The following is a 16367-nucleotide window of genomic DNA, read 5'->3' on the forward strand; positions in this document are numbered from 1 at the left end:
GAACTACCAAATGTTTTAAAGTTGTATTTCCTATCTATTGCTGATGCTGCAATAGAAGGAAGCTCTATATAGACAAGTATTTTCTATGTACTATACTTAGGTCTTTGTTTGGCCTGGCTCCAAATAGCTCTTTGCTTCTTGGTACAGTGAGGAGCCGGTGAAACTACACCCGTTTGGCTGGCTGCGGGCGGCTCCGGCTCCTGCGCCGACATCACTGTTCATATATACGTATTTCACTGTTCATCGAAGCTCTTTTTCTCTCTCCTTTCCTCCCCACTCACGGACGCCGTCGCAGCGGCCGGAGCCAGAAATTCGAGCTCCACCGGCTCCGGTCCTGTCGGCCGCCCAGCGGCCGACACCCTGCTACAGTGCCGAAGCCGGAGCCGGCAGAAGCCCGGCCAAACGGTTCCTAAGGCTTCCATCGCTTCTAGTTTATTTTGAGAGAAAAGAAGAAAAAATGACAGGCTCTATCAAATGAACCCACGAGCCAGGCTAGTGCGGTCTATGGGGCAGCCTTGAGCCTTTGACCGATTAGAACTTGTAATAACATATGGATACCCCTTATATATATATATATATATATATATATATATATATATATATATATATATATAGGATGGAAAATGAAAATATATATCCGACATTCGTATCTACTAAAACTGCTTGTAATATAGATATCTGTATTCGTATCTGTTTTTAATATGCATAATAAATGGTTGTATCGGAATTCATTTTTCGATATTTTTCTCTATCCGATTTCAGATCCATAACGTTTATCCGTATCCACACGAGAAAACAAGGTATAATCAATCTATTTAAGAAGTTTTCTCTATATGAGCAGTGACTAATAATTTAATTTTAATACTAGTAATGATGCATTGAAACTTTTTAATAGTATATATCTATAAAAAAACTTCTAATATTATTAATGTTACATAAAGATTAAATAAATTTTAGTATTTCCTAATTTAGTCTAAACCTAATATATTTGTTATCATCATAAATGATTTTAATACTTTAATTATTTATGTACTGATGTAAATTATTTTAAAACAATTTATAAGGTGCTAGGTTGTGCATTCTGAGAAAATAAATAAGGAACATGGTTTCCTAATGAATAATAGAAGACATACATGTTTGGGGGCAGAAACACATGGAGTGAGTCAGATATTTTGAGGATCGAGAAACTTTCTCACGACGGCCTAATAAGACAACACAAGTTTGCACAACTATATCCCAATATCATTTACAGTAATGCTTTAACTACTCAGAGGCAACCATATTATATGTATGGCTATACCAAGGACAAGGAAAGTGTCAGTTTAAAAAAAAGAAGAGGAAAAGTACAGTAATTCACTAGCCAACTCTCTTTTTGCTTTTTTTTTTTTTGCTTTATTTTCTTCATTCGCTTTTAAGGATATAGGTTAAACGAGCAAACGAGCAATGGTTAGAGAGTAATGAGGCTGCAAAGGTTGCAGCGTCAGGCTGATTTCAGGGTTTTAAGAACAGGACTGACAGTGAGTATACTGACCATGTTCGCTTGATCGTATCAGCCATGCTTATCAGCCATGATACAGTGTTTTTCTCTCACAACAAAACAGCATCAGCCGACTTATAAGCCACAGAAACGATCAAGCGAACAGGGTGTGGGGTTTTGGGCTCGGTTTTGGGTGTCAAAAGCGTCACTCATCATCCTCTAATCACTGCCAAACTCATCTACTCAGGTTAGGCTACAACTTTGCTTAAGAAACCAAGGTCGAGCGCTAAAACAGATCGAGAACAATGATCATGTTTCGAGATTGTGATACATCTATGTGTTGCTATCAAAGAATCATTTTAACCATCCATGGTTATGGGACGATGATTCCAATATGCAAAACACTGATCACACATGATCCAATTATTTTTAAAGATAATTAAAAAAAAGTATGTCAAGTCATAAGGCCCAGCAAAGGGATCATCATCAATGTGACACTTGAAGGTAATGATCTATGACTAAGTATATGAAATGAGATAAAAGGGGCATCGAAATGTTGAGAGTTTCAAATCAAAAGCAAAAACACACTCAACTGCACGTCAGGCAAACCAATGAATTTCGTGTGGTAGCCTTGTGGCTCTCAAAAAATCCCGTTAGGAAATAAGAATCATAAACAAACCACCCAATTCTCATGACAATAATATATATACGAATCGTGGCATGTACTTGTTCTATTGTAATGTGTGGCCATGTTTGTTATTCCCATATGTTTTACCCGTCAGACCACATAAACATAAGTATACGTACTACAATGGAGCTATTTTTAGTGTCATGTTAACCAACGAGTACGAGTAATCGAGACTAGTCTTGGTGGGAGTTTCATTTATATTTAATAGCCTGACACATATATATTTTGATGACCTGACAATATTTTAATGAAGAGAGAGAATAAATGAGTTTTATAAGGATGAAACTCCCTTAGCACGATTATCAACTCTATGTGAGTCTTAGGATAAAATGTCTATGAAACTCTAGAATAAAATTTTACATTGAGATTGAGTGTTTTATCCCAATTTTATTTTATTCTATATATGATATGGCAGTCTTATAAACAACGCAGCGAAACTCTCTGTCAAGACTGGGCTAACATATACATATGACAACTGTTGGAGGCCAGCCGGGGTAACTCGCTCTGACCCCAAGGTTCACGCTCGACTCGGGCCTTGTTCACTTTGCAAAAAAAGTGAACCCGATAAATAGTACCACTTTCGTCTTATTTGACAAATATTGTCCAATCGTGGACCAACTAGGCTCAAAAGATTCATCTCGTGATTTCCAACTAAACTATGTAATTAGTTATTTTTTTTACCTACATTTAATACTCCATGCAAGCGGCTAAAAATTGATGTGATGGAGAGAGAGTGAAAAAACTTGGAATTTGGATGGCATCTAAACAAGACCCGCCCACCGCCGCGTGATGGCTAATGGGAGCACTGGTAGGGCCATGTTTAGTTCCGGCCGGATTCGGCACCGCCGGAAACCCAGTGCACTATAGCATTTTCGTTTGTATTTAGTAATAATTGTCCGATCATTGAATAATTAGGCTCAAAACGTTCGTCTCGCAAAGTACAACCAAACTGTGCAATTAGTTTTTGATTTCGTCAACATTTAGTACTCCATACATGTACCGCAAGTTTAATGTGACGGGGAATCTTTTTTTTGCATAGTGCCAAATTCAGGAATTTGGGAACTAAACATGGCCTAGGAGTAATGGTGATGGACCGTTGGGTGCTGGTCAATGGTATGGGAGGGTAGTTTCGAGGCCGAGGAGGAGTTACGCCGCTGTCCAGGTATTTTCGAACGCAAACGCCGCTCTCCTCGTTTCCCGCACACGCGTGCCGCAGCCCGCAGCGCAGAAGTTTTTCCTTCTTTTTTTACACCCATCTGTGACTTACTGCTGGGCCCCATGCATACCCTGTGTTGGGTCCGCCCGTGGGGTGGATTTGAATTTGGATGGTGCCAATGCTACGCCTGTTCGGTTGGTTGGTTCGTATCGTTGCCGGTTCGTTTATGTGAGAGAGAAATACTGTTGGTTGGTTCGTTGGAATAGTGTCCATGTGAGGGGGCTGGCCAGCCCAGCCAGCCAGCCAGCCAGCCCCAGCCGAACACGACGGCTACTGAGCATGCGCCGCGATGTGACGTGACAACTCAACCCATTTTTATCTTTTCCACCGCATCTTGATTGTGTACCATAAAACAATTTCAGTGAAGCTAGTGGGATCAACTTGAAAAATTGCACCTACTACTGTCTTATTCGCTTCGCTGATAAGTCATGGCTGAAAGTACTGTTAGCTGATTTATTATGAGAGAAAAATACTGTTTGTTGGCTAAAAAAATACGGCTTATAAGCTAAGTGAACAAGACGTACCTCAAGGTTTTGGTGTTACTAGTATATATTATCCTCCTCTGTGCTTCCCTCTGCCTCCCTGTCTGTCGTACCCATTCTTCTCATCGCAGAGAGAGAGGGAGAGTCAGGCGCCATGGATAGGCTGGCGGCGGCGGTGGAGTCAGCAGCGCCTTCATGTATCTGCCCCGTGGATCTTCCCCACGGGTTTAGCTCCTCCCTAGATCCGCTACTTCTCCCGTGTTTACTTGCTCATAGATGTGACGGTGAGTAGATTTGAGATTCAGTTAGCATCGATTCGGTATTCTTTTCACCTTCCTTGCGCATAGCCCACCGCCGCACAGCAGAAGAGCCCAGCGCGCACCAGAGCCCACCGGATCGCCCGCATAGGAGCCCAGTGTGCAAAAAAGCCCACTGGATCGCCTAATAGACCAGTCCGTAGGCCCAATTCTACCGAGCAACGTTCGAAAATACAAATACAAAACCATACGCTACCCAGTTCCAAGACCAAGAAAAATCCTCAGCGATCACCCATACGCCGTCACCGACATCCGCCTACATCGGCTCTGCCACGGGGTCGCAGCTTCTTCTTCCTCCCTCTACAACCGGTCCATGTACGGGAACTTCCTCCAGCGCCTCCTACCTCCACAGCCGGTACGTGGGAACTTCAGCGCCGGGATCCTCCAGGGCCGGGATCCGCACTTTCCGCACCAAGAACCGCAGGATCTTCCTCAAGCGTCGGGGATGCCGCTTGGATGCTCGGAGTTCTTCTCCATGGCCCCGCTTACTCGGGGCAACCACTCGACCGAGGTACCGTGTGTCTTCTTTGAGGCCCCCTTCGAAATGTACCGTCTGTCTTCTTTGAGGCCCCTTTGGTAAAGATGGCAATGGGGAACTCCCCGTCGGGTAGTGGCTCCCCAGCCCCGTCCGAATGTGTGGCTACAATCGGTTTCTCCCTCCATTTCGCAAGCGTCCACACGTGGGCCCATGCCGCCTGGACGTCGCTCGACCGCGCTTGTGTCACCCGCGCCCACACGGGGGCCCGCATCGCCCGAATGTCGCCCGAGCGGGACTGCTCACGCACCCTCCCGCTTCCCACACGCATCCCATGTGCAACACCCGATATACTTTTAAAACATCCAGATGTAACACTTGCAACATACAAAAAAAGACAGATGAAACACTTGAAACATGCATTTTTAACACTTCCAAAAACAATTGAAAAACATTACAAAGATACGCAATGTCTAGATAAAACACTTGCAACTGCAACATACGTCTGAAAAAATAGATAAAACATTGGGGGCAGACGCTTGCAACATACGTGTAGAACCATTGCAACATGTGCAACATCCCGATCTATTTTTGCAATATCCGTATGAACACACTTTAAACATACCTCTAAAACATCTGAAACATTTGAAATGTACACTTGCAACATGCATCTTATCCCAGTGCGGCTCTGACGTTGGCCCTGACGTTGCGCGAAATCCTGACGAACTACAGCTCCCCAGTAGGGTCATAGACACCGTAGACTCCGAGCTTTGGGGTAGGGCGTCCTCGTCGACCAGGGGCTGCGTGGGCTCTTGAGGTATGGGCATGAGGGATGCCTTCTTGAAGGCAGTGACGGTGAGGGGGCAAGAGGCGTGGCGGCGCACGGCGGAGAGGCAAGCGAAAGGTATTGGAGGATGAAGAGGATGGCGCGGACATGAGAGGAATGGCAAGAAGGAGAGAAGAAGCAACAATGACGGTGGAAACCATAGCCATGGGGATGGTGCGGCGGTGCCGCGGTGGGCCGTCTGCTTTATGTCAGCGGCGAGCGGTAGGAGCAGCGGGGCGGGCGTGCGGAGTAGTGGCAGGAGCGGCGAGGTAGCGTGCGACAGAGAGGGAAGCGAAAGGCATTGGAGGATGAGGAGGACGGCGCGGAGAGGAGAGGAAAGGCAAGGCAGAGAGAAGAAGCAACAGTGACGGTGGAAGCCATAGCCATGGGGATGGTGCGGCGGTGCCGTGGTGGGGCGTCTGCTTTACGTCGGCGGTGAGCAATAGGAGCAACGGGGTGGGCGTGCGGAGCAGCAGCAGGAGTGGCGAGGCGGACGGTAGAGTGGGAGATGGATGGGTGACGAATTGACGGGATATTAAACAAAGGTTGTGTTAGTTGGGCTAGAGTAGATAGACGAGAATTAAAATTGATATGGCCCCACGCCCCGCGTCAGTCCAATATCTAATAAAGAGTCGGATGCTCCGATCAAAGCGTTACCGTTAGACTGGCCACAATGTGGGCTTTTGCCGGTGCCAAGGAAGGAAAGAGAGCGTTCAAGCACCGGTGCTTAACGCTGTGGCCGGTGCCCAGTTTCAAAAAATCTTGGCATCAGGGCATGTTCGTTCCACGGTGCCTGAAACATAAAAAATTCAATCCCGAACTACGAGGAAGGTGAGAGGAGCACGCCGTCCGCTGGAATGGAGGGGACGGATGGGGAGAAGGACGGGATTTTTTTTTTTGGCGGGGTCCACAGTCAACCAAGCATCGGTGCCCACGCTGTGGCTATATTTAGAATCTTGGCATCTGTATGAGATGGAAGAGAGAGAAATTTTCTAGCACCGGCAACATTGTGGCTAGTCTCAGAATATATAGCACTTTTGTACGATACCGAGTCTCCGTTACTCAAGTTTGAGCACCTGGCCTTGTAGTTGCACCAATCTGTAAGTAATACTTATAACCCGCTATTTGGTAACTGAACTATACTACTATGATTCCACTTCCGGACCTACCATACATCAACTTTCTGACCATGTCTGCTACTGAGCTTCCTTTTTAGCAGTGGTTGTGGTATGTGGGCATCAGAAGACCATCTCTATTCTAACTAAAAGGGAAGCATCCGGACTATCATGAAACAGTACTTGCTAAACAAGAGAATAAGACCATCTCAACACCATAAAACCAGTTGTCTCAGCATCCTTTTTAGCAGGCGCGCACACACAGTAACGGGAACAAAAACAATGTGGTCTGCTCGTCTCAGCATCTTACTATAAACATTTTTTAGGGGCTCAGTGGGGGAATTCCCCCACCTATTTTTTTATTAAAATTGGTGGAACAGAAGTATAAGTGCACAAGATGTGCATACAAGGAGCTTGCAAAGCTCAAAAAGAAAAAAAAGAAAAAAAAGGTAGAAAACTCCAAGGCAGATTCTCCAGCCAAGTATTTAGGCAACCTGCAAGGTTGGGTTTTGCCTTGACACAAACCAAGCCAATTTCTTTCTTGAAGTCCTCTTTCCATTTATCAATGGAGTAGGGTATAGCATCAAACATCAGCCGATTTCTTTAAGTCGAAATGATCCAGCAGGCGGTGATGAGAATTTCTCTGAAGTAGCTTGAGCCGGAAACTGTCCTAGCTTCTATGATCATATCCAGTGGTGGTAAATCAAAGTTCCACTGTATACCTGTATACCCATGTAGTTCCAGCAAGCAGTACTGAAGGGACTTGTCCAGAGATTACTATAAACATTACTATAAAGATTCAGCAGCCAACATATATATTTGCTGCTCCCTGACAAGTCCAGAGAAGCAGAGGCACAACAATGCAGAAACTTCATAATATTCCACATCAGGTCAAATGCAAAGGAATACTACATCCAAACAGAACTGAACTGCTGAAATTGTGCAGATTGTTCCATAGCTCTCCCACCTCCCTTTTGTTTGCTTCCCTTATCCCCTAATCCTTTACAAGACAAGATGGCAGCACTCACCGATTGTTCTCCACAGCACAGACACATTTTGTCCACACCACAGGCGAATCCCTTCGCTTCGCTTGGTGTTCTAGCTAATTATCTCTATCTTTGTCCGCCATGTCGTCGCCCTCGTCCTCGTTGTCGGTGACCTCCTTCTCGTCCTCAGCGTAGCCATTGATTAGGTACTGGTCGATCAGGGCCTGCTCGTAGGCCACCGTCTTCTCGGTTTCAGCCTTTCTTTCGGCATAGTCCGCAAAGGCTGGGCCAACGTCTCGCTGGGGATCTCGTAGACCGTCCAGGAATTTGCAATCATTCCGTCTATGAGACCCTGCGGCAGCCTCTCCCTCACCACCCTCTTCTTCTCCTTCTTGCCGGCGCCGGGCGGCTGGGCATCCTCCTCCTCCTGCGCCGTGGGCTTCGTCGAAGGGAATTGATCCTTCTTACTATTCCTCGTCATCGTATCTTCGCCGTGGTCACCCCCCTCCGCCGACGCCGACGCCGATGCCGTCGCCTCCTTGCTCGTCCTCTTGCTCCTGAGGTTACGTTACGGCGGCCACGCGCTCCCATCGCGCGCGGTTGCCGCCGATAGATGTATCGGAGCGAGCCCCAACTAACTCACGATCTCTTCGGAGTCCGGGCGGACCCGTCGAAGAAACTGCAGTCTCCGGCACCGCCAGATGAGCAAGAAGGATGCGGCGGCGGCAAGGAAGCGAGATCGATGGAGGCGGTGGATCCGGATGGACTTGGGAGGACGTATTGGGCCGTATGGCACGTATATACCTTCGGAGGGAAACGGAAACGCATCTGGACTCCGAATCCCATTCCGACCCTGTCACGAAGCCCATGGGCCACGGATAGGCTGCCGCTGCCTTCTGCTTCCTTCTTAATTCTTTAGTGGCGGGCCGTTTCTTCTGGGCTGTAGTGCGGACATGCCAATTAAGGCTGGGCGGCCTGCAGTGCCTAAAGAATGACTCAACCGAATAACTCGCAAAATATATATATATATATATATATAGCGTGGTCTATGTAATTTTAGTTGCCAACGCCACTAATGATTATTTGAATTTAGCTAAAAAAAGAACTAATGATCATTTGACATTTCCATGTTGACGAATTTTACCTTCTTTCTAGTTCGGCATAATTACAAAGTTGTTTCGATGATCTAAGTGACGCTCACCTTGGGCATTTTCCTCTCTCTGAAGAGCATGCTAGTCAGCTCGAAAATGCACTCGTTCCCCCTCGTGCGTGTGACAACAATCTTGTATCTTTTGCACTCGGTTGGCCGGTGGACCCAATCTTGTATTTTCAGGAATGCTCAGCCGCGCCTTCTCATCGATAGTGGCCCCATCTCACTGTCGGCAGCATATCTTGTTTCCGTCCATTCTATTGTTTTACAGTGCTTTGGTGAGCAGCAGTGATTGAAACACCCGTGCTAGAATTTAAAAGTAATCCACACGTGCACTGGGATGCTAGCACCTATGTTCCAAATTATAGATCGTTTTAACATTGATATTTTTTTAAGATACCTAGCGTTTATTACTATATAACTAGATATATGATATGTCAAGATACGTGATAAAGTTGTGTATTTAGAAACGACAGTGCTAGCGTCCGGACGTTCGGACAGACGCTCACGCTGCATTTCGTTTCCCGCGCGTGTTTGCACTCCACACCCGCCCTCGCGCCAGCACGCCCTCGCCCACGCCTACGTTTCACGCGCTCACGCGGGGCCCGCGTTGTCCAAAAGTTGCCGCGCCGCTAGACCACGTGCGGGGACTGCTCGTGTCTCCTCCGCTTCTCACGCGCATTGCAACATGTGTAACATCTAATTTACTTTTGCAACATCAAATAAAACACTTGCAACATACGTGCGACACATATAAAACACTTGCAACATACGTCTGAAACAATTAACAAAACACTTAAAAACATTTGAAAGCCATTGCAAGCATATGCAACATTCGGATAAAACACTTGCAACATATGTGTGAAACATATGCAACATCCAGATAAACACACTTGCAACTTATGTCGAAAAAACAGATAAAACATTTAGAATAAATGTTTACAACATACGTATATAGTCATTGCAATATATGTAACATTTTAATCTATTTTTGCAACGTACATATATAACACTTGCAACGTACGTTTAACATTTGAATGCTTTGTAACATGTTAACCCCCTACGACGCAGACGCCGTTGCGTCCTTCCCCACCATCGCCTCCTTTCTCGTCCTCTTCTTCCTCTTGAGGTTGCGGCGGCCACGAGCCCCATCACGCCGACGTGTGAAGCGAGATCGATCGAGGAGGCGGATCCGGTGGAGTTGGGAGGACGTATTGGGCCAGGCCGTATGGCACGTATATTCCTGCCGAAATGCATATATGGATTCTAAATCATATTCTGAGCCTGTCGTACGGGCTACGGGCCACGGATGGATCAACTAGACTCTTCTAATTTAAAACCATCCAATTAACCCCCCTGAGCGATTTTGAAGGTCGTTTTGGCTAACGTGACGGCACGTCAGAAACGTAAATCGGACTTTTTGCAATAGTTCAGGAAGATCAACTAGACTTTATTCAAAACTGTAGAAATAATTTTTCAAAAAGTTATTAAATATTTTCCTAGAATAATATGCATTTAAAAATACTAAAAAACTAATTTAATATTACAAAATCCATAGAAATTTAGTTTAAACACATAGAAATATTCCCTGAAATCATGCCGTGCCTTTTTATCCCTTGCCTACAATTATTTGAATCTAAATTTGAAACTGGGCCAAACATGAAACTAAGGATACATACCAAAACAAGTATCTTTATTTCTAGAAGTGGCGCTCCATATTTTTAGATTAACGGGAAAAAAATCATTCTGGCCTCCAATATCCATGATTGAACGAGTATAGCCATTCAAAACATTGGATAAAATTTATCCCACCCTTCCTTTCCCTATCCCAATCCTCATTTTATATTTCCCAAACACCACCTAAAGGTCTAGATACCTAAGACTTAAGGGTTCAGTACTAACTAATAATGAAATTCCCAAAATCTTGTTTGGTCACCATTATTAGCATTAAATATATCTTTTTTCTAAAAAAAGGGTCTTTAACTTTCATAAGCCTAGCCCTAAAGTGAGAATCGCCTGGTTGTGTTACTATTTGTGATAAAGTTTTGTTTTTCAAATGCTGTTAACCTCCTGCCAAAGACCGTCCTCGTTCATCATCTTAAGCAACCACTTACTAAGAAGACATGTATTCTGGACTTCCAAATTCAAGATACCCAGCCTCCCACGCACTTTGGTTTACAAAGAATATCCCACTTGGTAAGTCTATATTTCTTTTTATGCGTATGTAGTAAGCTTCTATCTCCTAAAATCAAATTTGTGGTACTGACGGCTATTTTGCAACACAGAAGAGCATTAAGTAACACAAACACACATGCATAGATGTGTTTGGCTATCTTACCAACCCTTCTGGAACATCTTCGGCGATTTGCCAGGAACACGTGGCTAATGGAACTCTGTTCTGTGTTCCGTTTAAAAAAAAAAAAAAACTGTTGGAATGGCCACATGGGCTTGGGTTGACAGCTAGCATCTCGCAGTGGTTAGCTAGTTCAGCCTCTGTTCCCTGCCAAATTTACATGCTGTGTGCTCTGTGTATTGCTTGTCCAGTTGTCTTACATGTGACTGTTGTTGGAAGTTTAGCTGGGCAGGCGACAGGTCTGATCTCTTGGAACCTCTGTTGTACAGAGACAGAGTAGGTGCCAATCGGTTCGATCATATCACTGCATACAAAACGCACATGTACGGAGTATGTAGTCGCGCAAACTTTGGCAACGCACGCATGCATGAACATGGAAAAAGGTCCTTGCTTGTCTAGCTAGCTGCAGTGTTGTTAGCTGGGCAAGTCGACATCACTGACTGTGCGTGTTTGCTTGCAAGGGAACAATAAACGCAGCAAAGCTCTCGCGTGTGCCGCCGCCTTGTCTAAGTCTGGACACGTGTGTCATTATTTGTCTAGTAACTAGCAGCGACTTGTTCGCTGGGCAAATAAATTAAGATGGAGCCGCCGACGATGGAACGGGTCGGATCGGAGGGACACTACTAGGTAGCCTCAAAATGTGTAGCCACCCTTCCCAACTCCTGTGCAGATCAAGCTGGTTGTTTATACGAATCAAAAACGTAGTACTCATCACACCCTTTTCTTTTGGTGCAATTTTTTAATTAATTGCAACAACTTCTATTTAGCATGGCTTAATTTATTATTATTAGAGGAGGGGAACTTGTACATCCATCTCCGGTGGTATGCATGTATGCTCTAGCCTCTCCTTTTTTTCAGTTTTCACGCAAAAATTCGGATATGCGTGTTTCCATTATTCACCGGTATGTGTGCAGGCAGAGGAGGCACGGAGATAGCCCATCCATCATGGACATGCATATGCCTTTTAGGCCCTAGTGCCCTAGTTGTGCAGTGTAAAAAACAGGTCCCACAAAGAAGAAGTGTCGGCATCTTGTATCAAAGATCACGGTATGTCAGTACTATGTGCTAGCATCACCCAAAGGCTGTTGCATGCTCTTCTCTCTACCAAAAAGTCGTCAGATGCTTTTCTCCACATCCCGGTTCTACTTCTCTCTCTACTGCGTAGGCATTTGGCCCAAGGACCTTCACCGCTTCTAGTTTTGCTAGCTCTAGTATTACTATTTACAACGTGTCAAGTGATAACTAAACTCTTTGTCCTTTTATAGATTCACTCGAAAACAACATTGCGGATGGCCTTAGGTACGTAGCCAAAGTAATTAAGCATAATTCATTTTGCATGTAGAGCATGTTGGGTCGATGGATCCAGTGATTCCACTCATGGTCAAGATTACATCTGAAAAACATGTAGTATCTACCTAGTTTAAGTACAAAAGGAAGAAATCGCTGACTAATAAATAAAACAATACCACTAAGACTTGATATAGGTTACATCTGAAAAACATATAGTATCTACCTAGATTAAGTACAAAAAGGAAGAAATCGCTGACAAATTATAAATAAAACAATACCAATAAGACTTGATATAGGTTGCCAATGATACCTACCATATCAGTTATGTTGCCAATAGGTTTTATTTCCTACGTATGTCCCCACGCATCAGCTGTCTTTCGACGATAACCCTAGCCATGTAGTCGTCATAGTCTGCTGCAAGCCTTGTAGTTCTACGCCATCGTTGTTGCAAGCACCATCTTTTGATGTAGTTCCTCACTGCATTTGCCGTGCCATATGTGGAGCCAGCCTCTATGCTTCGCTGCTAGCAGCCATCCCAACAAAGCACACGATAACATGTGGATGCCTACCTAGTTTTAATTTGTCGATGCCATCACCACATCTTGATCTTACACGAATGTTGACCGCCGCAACTATGATAGGTCATAATTTTTCTCAGCATCTTGTCTTACATGTCACAAACCCATTTGTGACAGTGACAACAATCTTAAGCCCGAATCACGTACAAATCCTTATCAAACCTAAAGGTCATGACCTAATGAGATCACAAAAAGCAAAAAGGTAGATCTAACTGAACTGTAACAAGCACAACATTATCAGTTGACCCTGTAATTGATTCGGAATGAAACAGCTTTACTCGATCTCCCCCACAACGCTACTTGGGTTATGTCATAGCTTCCTTTGTTGCATTATTGCTTTATTTTTGCCGACCATTATCAGTTGAGAATAACTTTGTGTATATGCTGAGTGCACGATGAAGTTTTTTTTTCCAGAGCGTGCATTGGCACGTTTTTCATTAAGCAGGATTGAGAAGTTTTCTTACAAAAGTGTGGGATATGGTAAACCTAAGATTACCAAAGCCCAAGCCCTCGCCCTCCAAAAACTCGCACGTGATTGTGGTTACATGGCACTAATTTTGCGACTAGAGAGAACTACATAAACAGACGGATCGGCGCCGCGAGTCAAGTGCTCCCAGCTGCCTGTACCTGGCCGCGCACCAAAACGAGACCTCCTGCTCAATGGACTCCAACAGCTGCGCCGGTGACGAAGCGACGTGGTTGAACGTTCTAGCGTTTCTTTCCTTCCACAGGAGCCAGCCGACGAGAAGCAAAAATGAGTCGAAACCACGGTGCAACTCCTTGGGCAGCCGCTTCCTGGAGGTCGCACTACTGGAGGCCGCGGCTTTGCCGAGTGTTTTTACACTCGGCAAAGATCCCTTTGCACTCGGCAAAGGCTTTGCCGAGTGTAGCACTCGGCAAAGTCCGCTCGGCAAAATTTTTCTCGGCAAAGGGTCTTTGCCGAGTGCTTTTTATCGGGGCACTCGGCAAAATAAAAAAAAAATTGCCGAGTGCTTGGGGTGGCACTTGGCAAAATATTTTCGGCCGTTGCGGCACCGGCCGTTAACTGTTATTTTGCCGAGTGCCCCAGCCCAGGCACTCGGCAAAGTTTTTTTTTTATTTTTTTTAAAATTACTTTGCCGAGTGCCCCAGCCCAGGCACTCGGCAAAGTTTTTTTTTATTTTTTTTAAAAATTACTTTGCCGAGTGCCCCTGCCCAGGCACTCGGCAAAGTTTTTTTTATTTTTTTAAATAATTTCTTTGCCGAGTGCCCCTGTTTAGGCACTCAGCAAAGAATTTCTGAATTTTTTTTAAAAAAATACTTTGCCGAGTGCCGCGGCGAGGCACTCGGCAAAGAAATTATATATATATTTTTTTTGAAAAATCTTTGCCGAGTGCCTTGCCCATGGCACTCGGCAAAGACCCCGAGAATTGCAAAAAAAAAATTACATTCCATTGCGATTCCCACCACAAAAGCAACCACTTGTTTGCACATGTCAAGTACGCCAGGGCAAGCACACAATTGTAACCAGAAACTAGTTGTTGCAGGCTTGCAGTTGCAGGTGACCTAGTCCAGCGGCAATGTCTTCTGATGGCGACAGGAGACAGCATAGCAACACCCTGACCCTGACCAATAGACTGGCCATTTGGCAACATGTACATTTTCATCACTACAAATGGTGCCAGACCGCTATTCGCGACACAAAGCTTGATGGATTAAGAGTTATTTAGCCCAGGCCATCCCATCATGACAATGGACAATGGCCTGCACAGCAAGGGGCATCCAATCCAATAAAACAAAGTTCGAATTCCAGATACCAAGCAAACAGAGCGCAACGGAAAGGATGAAAGTGACTAAAGTCAATGAAATCCAAGACGCAAATCAGTAAAAGTTGGGGGGGGGGGGGGGGGGGGTGTTGAAGATCTATCCAGTTACAAGAGATGTGCTCACGTATGTGTAAAGCAAACCCAAGTGTTAACATTCAAGACAAAGCAAAGCCAGTGCCCTCTTTACATTCTTATATCACATCAACTGTGATCAACGGACCATAACCTCTCCACCCCCCAAAAAAAGTTTTCAGGATAAGACAACAATAAAGACAAAGAAAACAAAAAGTGAAAAGCTATGATCAATGTTTTTCAAAGGACTGCTACAAAAGACATAAAGCTGAAACAATCAGCATGATTTTAATCAGAACATTTGAGTTGTCAAGAACTTACTGTACAACATAAGCATCAGCAGGGGGCATGGAATAAAGCTTAACTAGGCCTACAACAGCTAGAGAGGATCAGAATCTTGCATTCATGAATCAGATCAACTTTTGATATTTGGACAGTAGCATCATCCAAATAAATAACTTAGTCAGTGAAAAGGCTACAGTCAACCAATATTCTCCTAGCACAGAACAAAACATAATGGACAGTTGGCACTAGAATAAAACTTTAGCACGCTACTAAAGAACTAAACACAATCTTTCTGTCCTAATCAATTCTGTTTAACAGTAGATGGACATCTAATTTAACTAATCCTGCATAAACTGCTGAAGGGGTAATTTGTGACTAATGGTACATCCTCTCTTACAATTCCACAAAGAAAAAGATTGCAGTAAAGACATAATTCTTCCAGAAAACAGTTGACGCTCTGTAGTACACACAAAAAAATAGTTTCTAATCTATCTAAAAGAGTTGGCACTAGGAATGCATTCCTTGCAACAAATGATTATTTCTCCACAGTACAGAACATAACACCAGAACTGGACACCATCACAATGTCAGTGCGCAATCATAACTGAACTGCAACAACGAAGGACAAGTAGCAAGCCTTATTTCTAGCAAACAGTCAGCTCAACTTAGAAACTAACTACTATACTATCATGTAATTCTAGGAGAAAAGAGCACGGTACTCATTGGCCTCCTGAGCCATTTCATCCATGGTTCTATCTTTCCTCTCAATGTCCAGATCAAGCTTCTCCTTCAGTTCTTTCTCTTTCACATCAATCTATCATAGCAAGGAAAAGGGTAAGCTTTGTTTGATTGGATATTGTAATAAAATAACCAGATTAATAGAAAAATGGGCCACAAACCGCGTCATATATTTCATCATTTTTCTCAAAATCCCCTTTCTTCCTCGGGATGAGGTGAATGTGGACATGTGCAACTGTTTGGCCAGCTTGAGGACCATCCTGACAAGTAATATCACTTGTTAATAAGAAACGTCATGGCATCATCATAGAATATAATATAACTTGTGGGAAAAGTGAATTTAAATTATATAAAATCCAAACGAAGTCCGAAAATCACGAAACTTGTGGAGGCGTCGTGTTATCGCATGTGGAGGCTGTGGTAAAAAAATTGAGAAGATTTCGAGCAAGTAGTGATGTCGGATGCCAAAAACAAAGTGATCACATGTGAAACGAAGTGATCACATGTGGAGATG

At 44.3% G+C, this 16367-nt stretch overlaps 1 long non-coding RNA gene across 1 annotated transcript; it reads right to left on the bottom strand.

The window, feature by feature from the left end:
* Positions 1–15623: 15623 nt before the first annotated feature.
* On the bottom strand, positions 15624–16158 carry LOC136509417 (uncharacterized). Its single transcript, XR_010772346.1, has 2 exons — positions 16015–16158; positions 15624–15929 (listed from the first exon to the last, which is right to left on the bottom strand). It is a non-coding gene; the product is annotated as an uncharacterized lncRNA (long non-coding RNA).
* Positions 16159–16367: the final 209 nt, after the last annotated feature.

Source organism: Miscanthus floridulus, chromosome 15 (assembly GCF_019320115.1).
Source record: "Miscanthus floridulus cultivar M001 chromosome 15, ASM1932011v1, whole genome shotgun sequence".
Lineage (NCBI taxonomy): Eukaryota > Viridiplantae > Streptophyta > Magnoliopsida > Poales > Poaceae > Miscanthus > Miscanthus floridulus.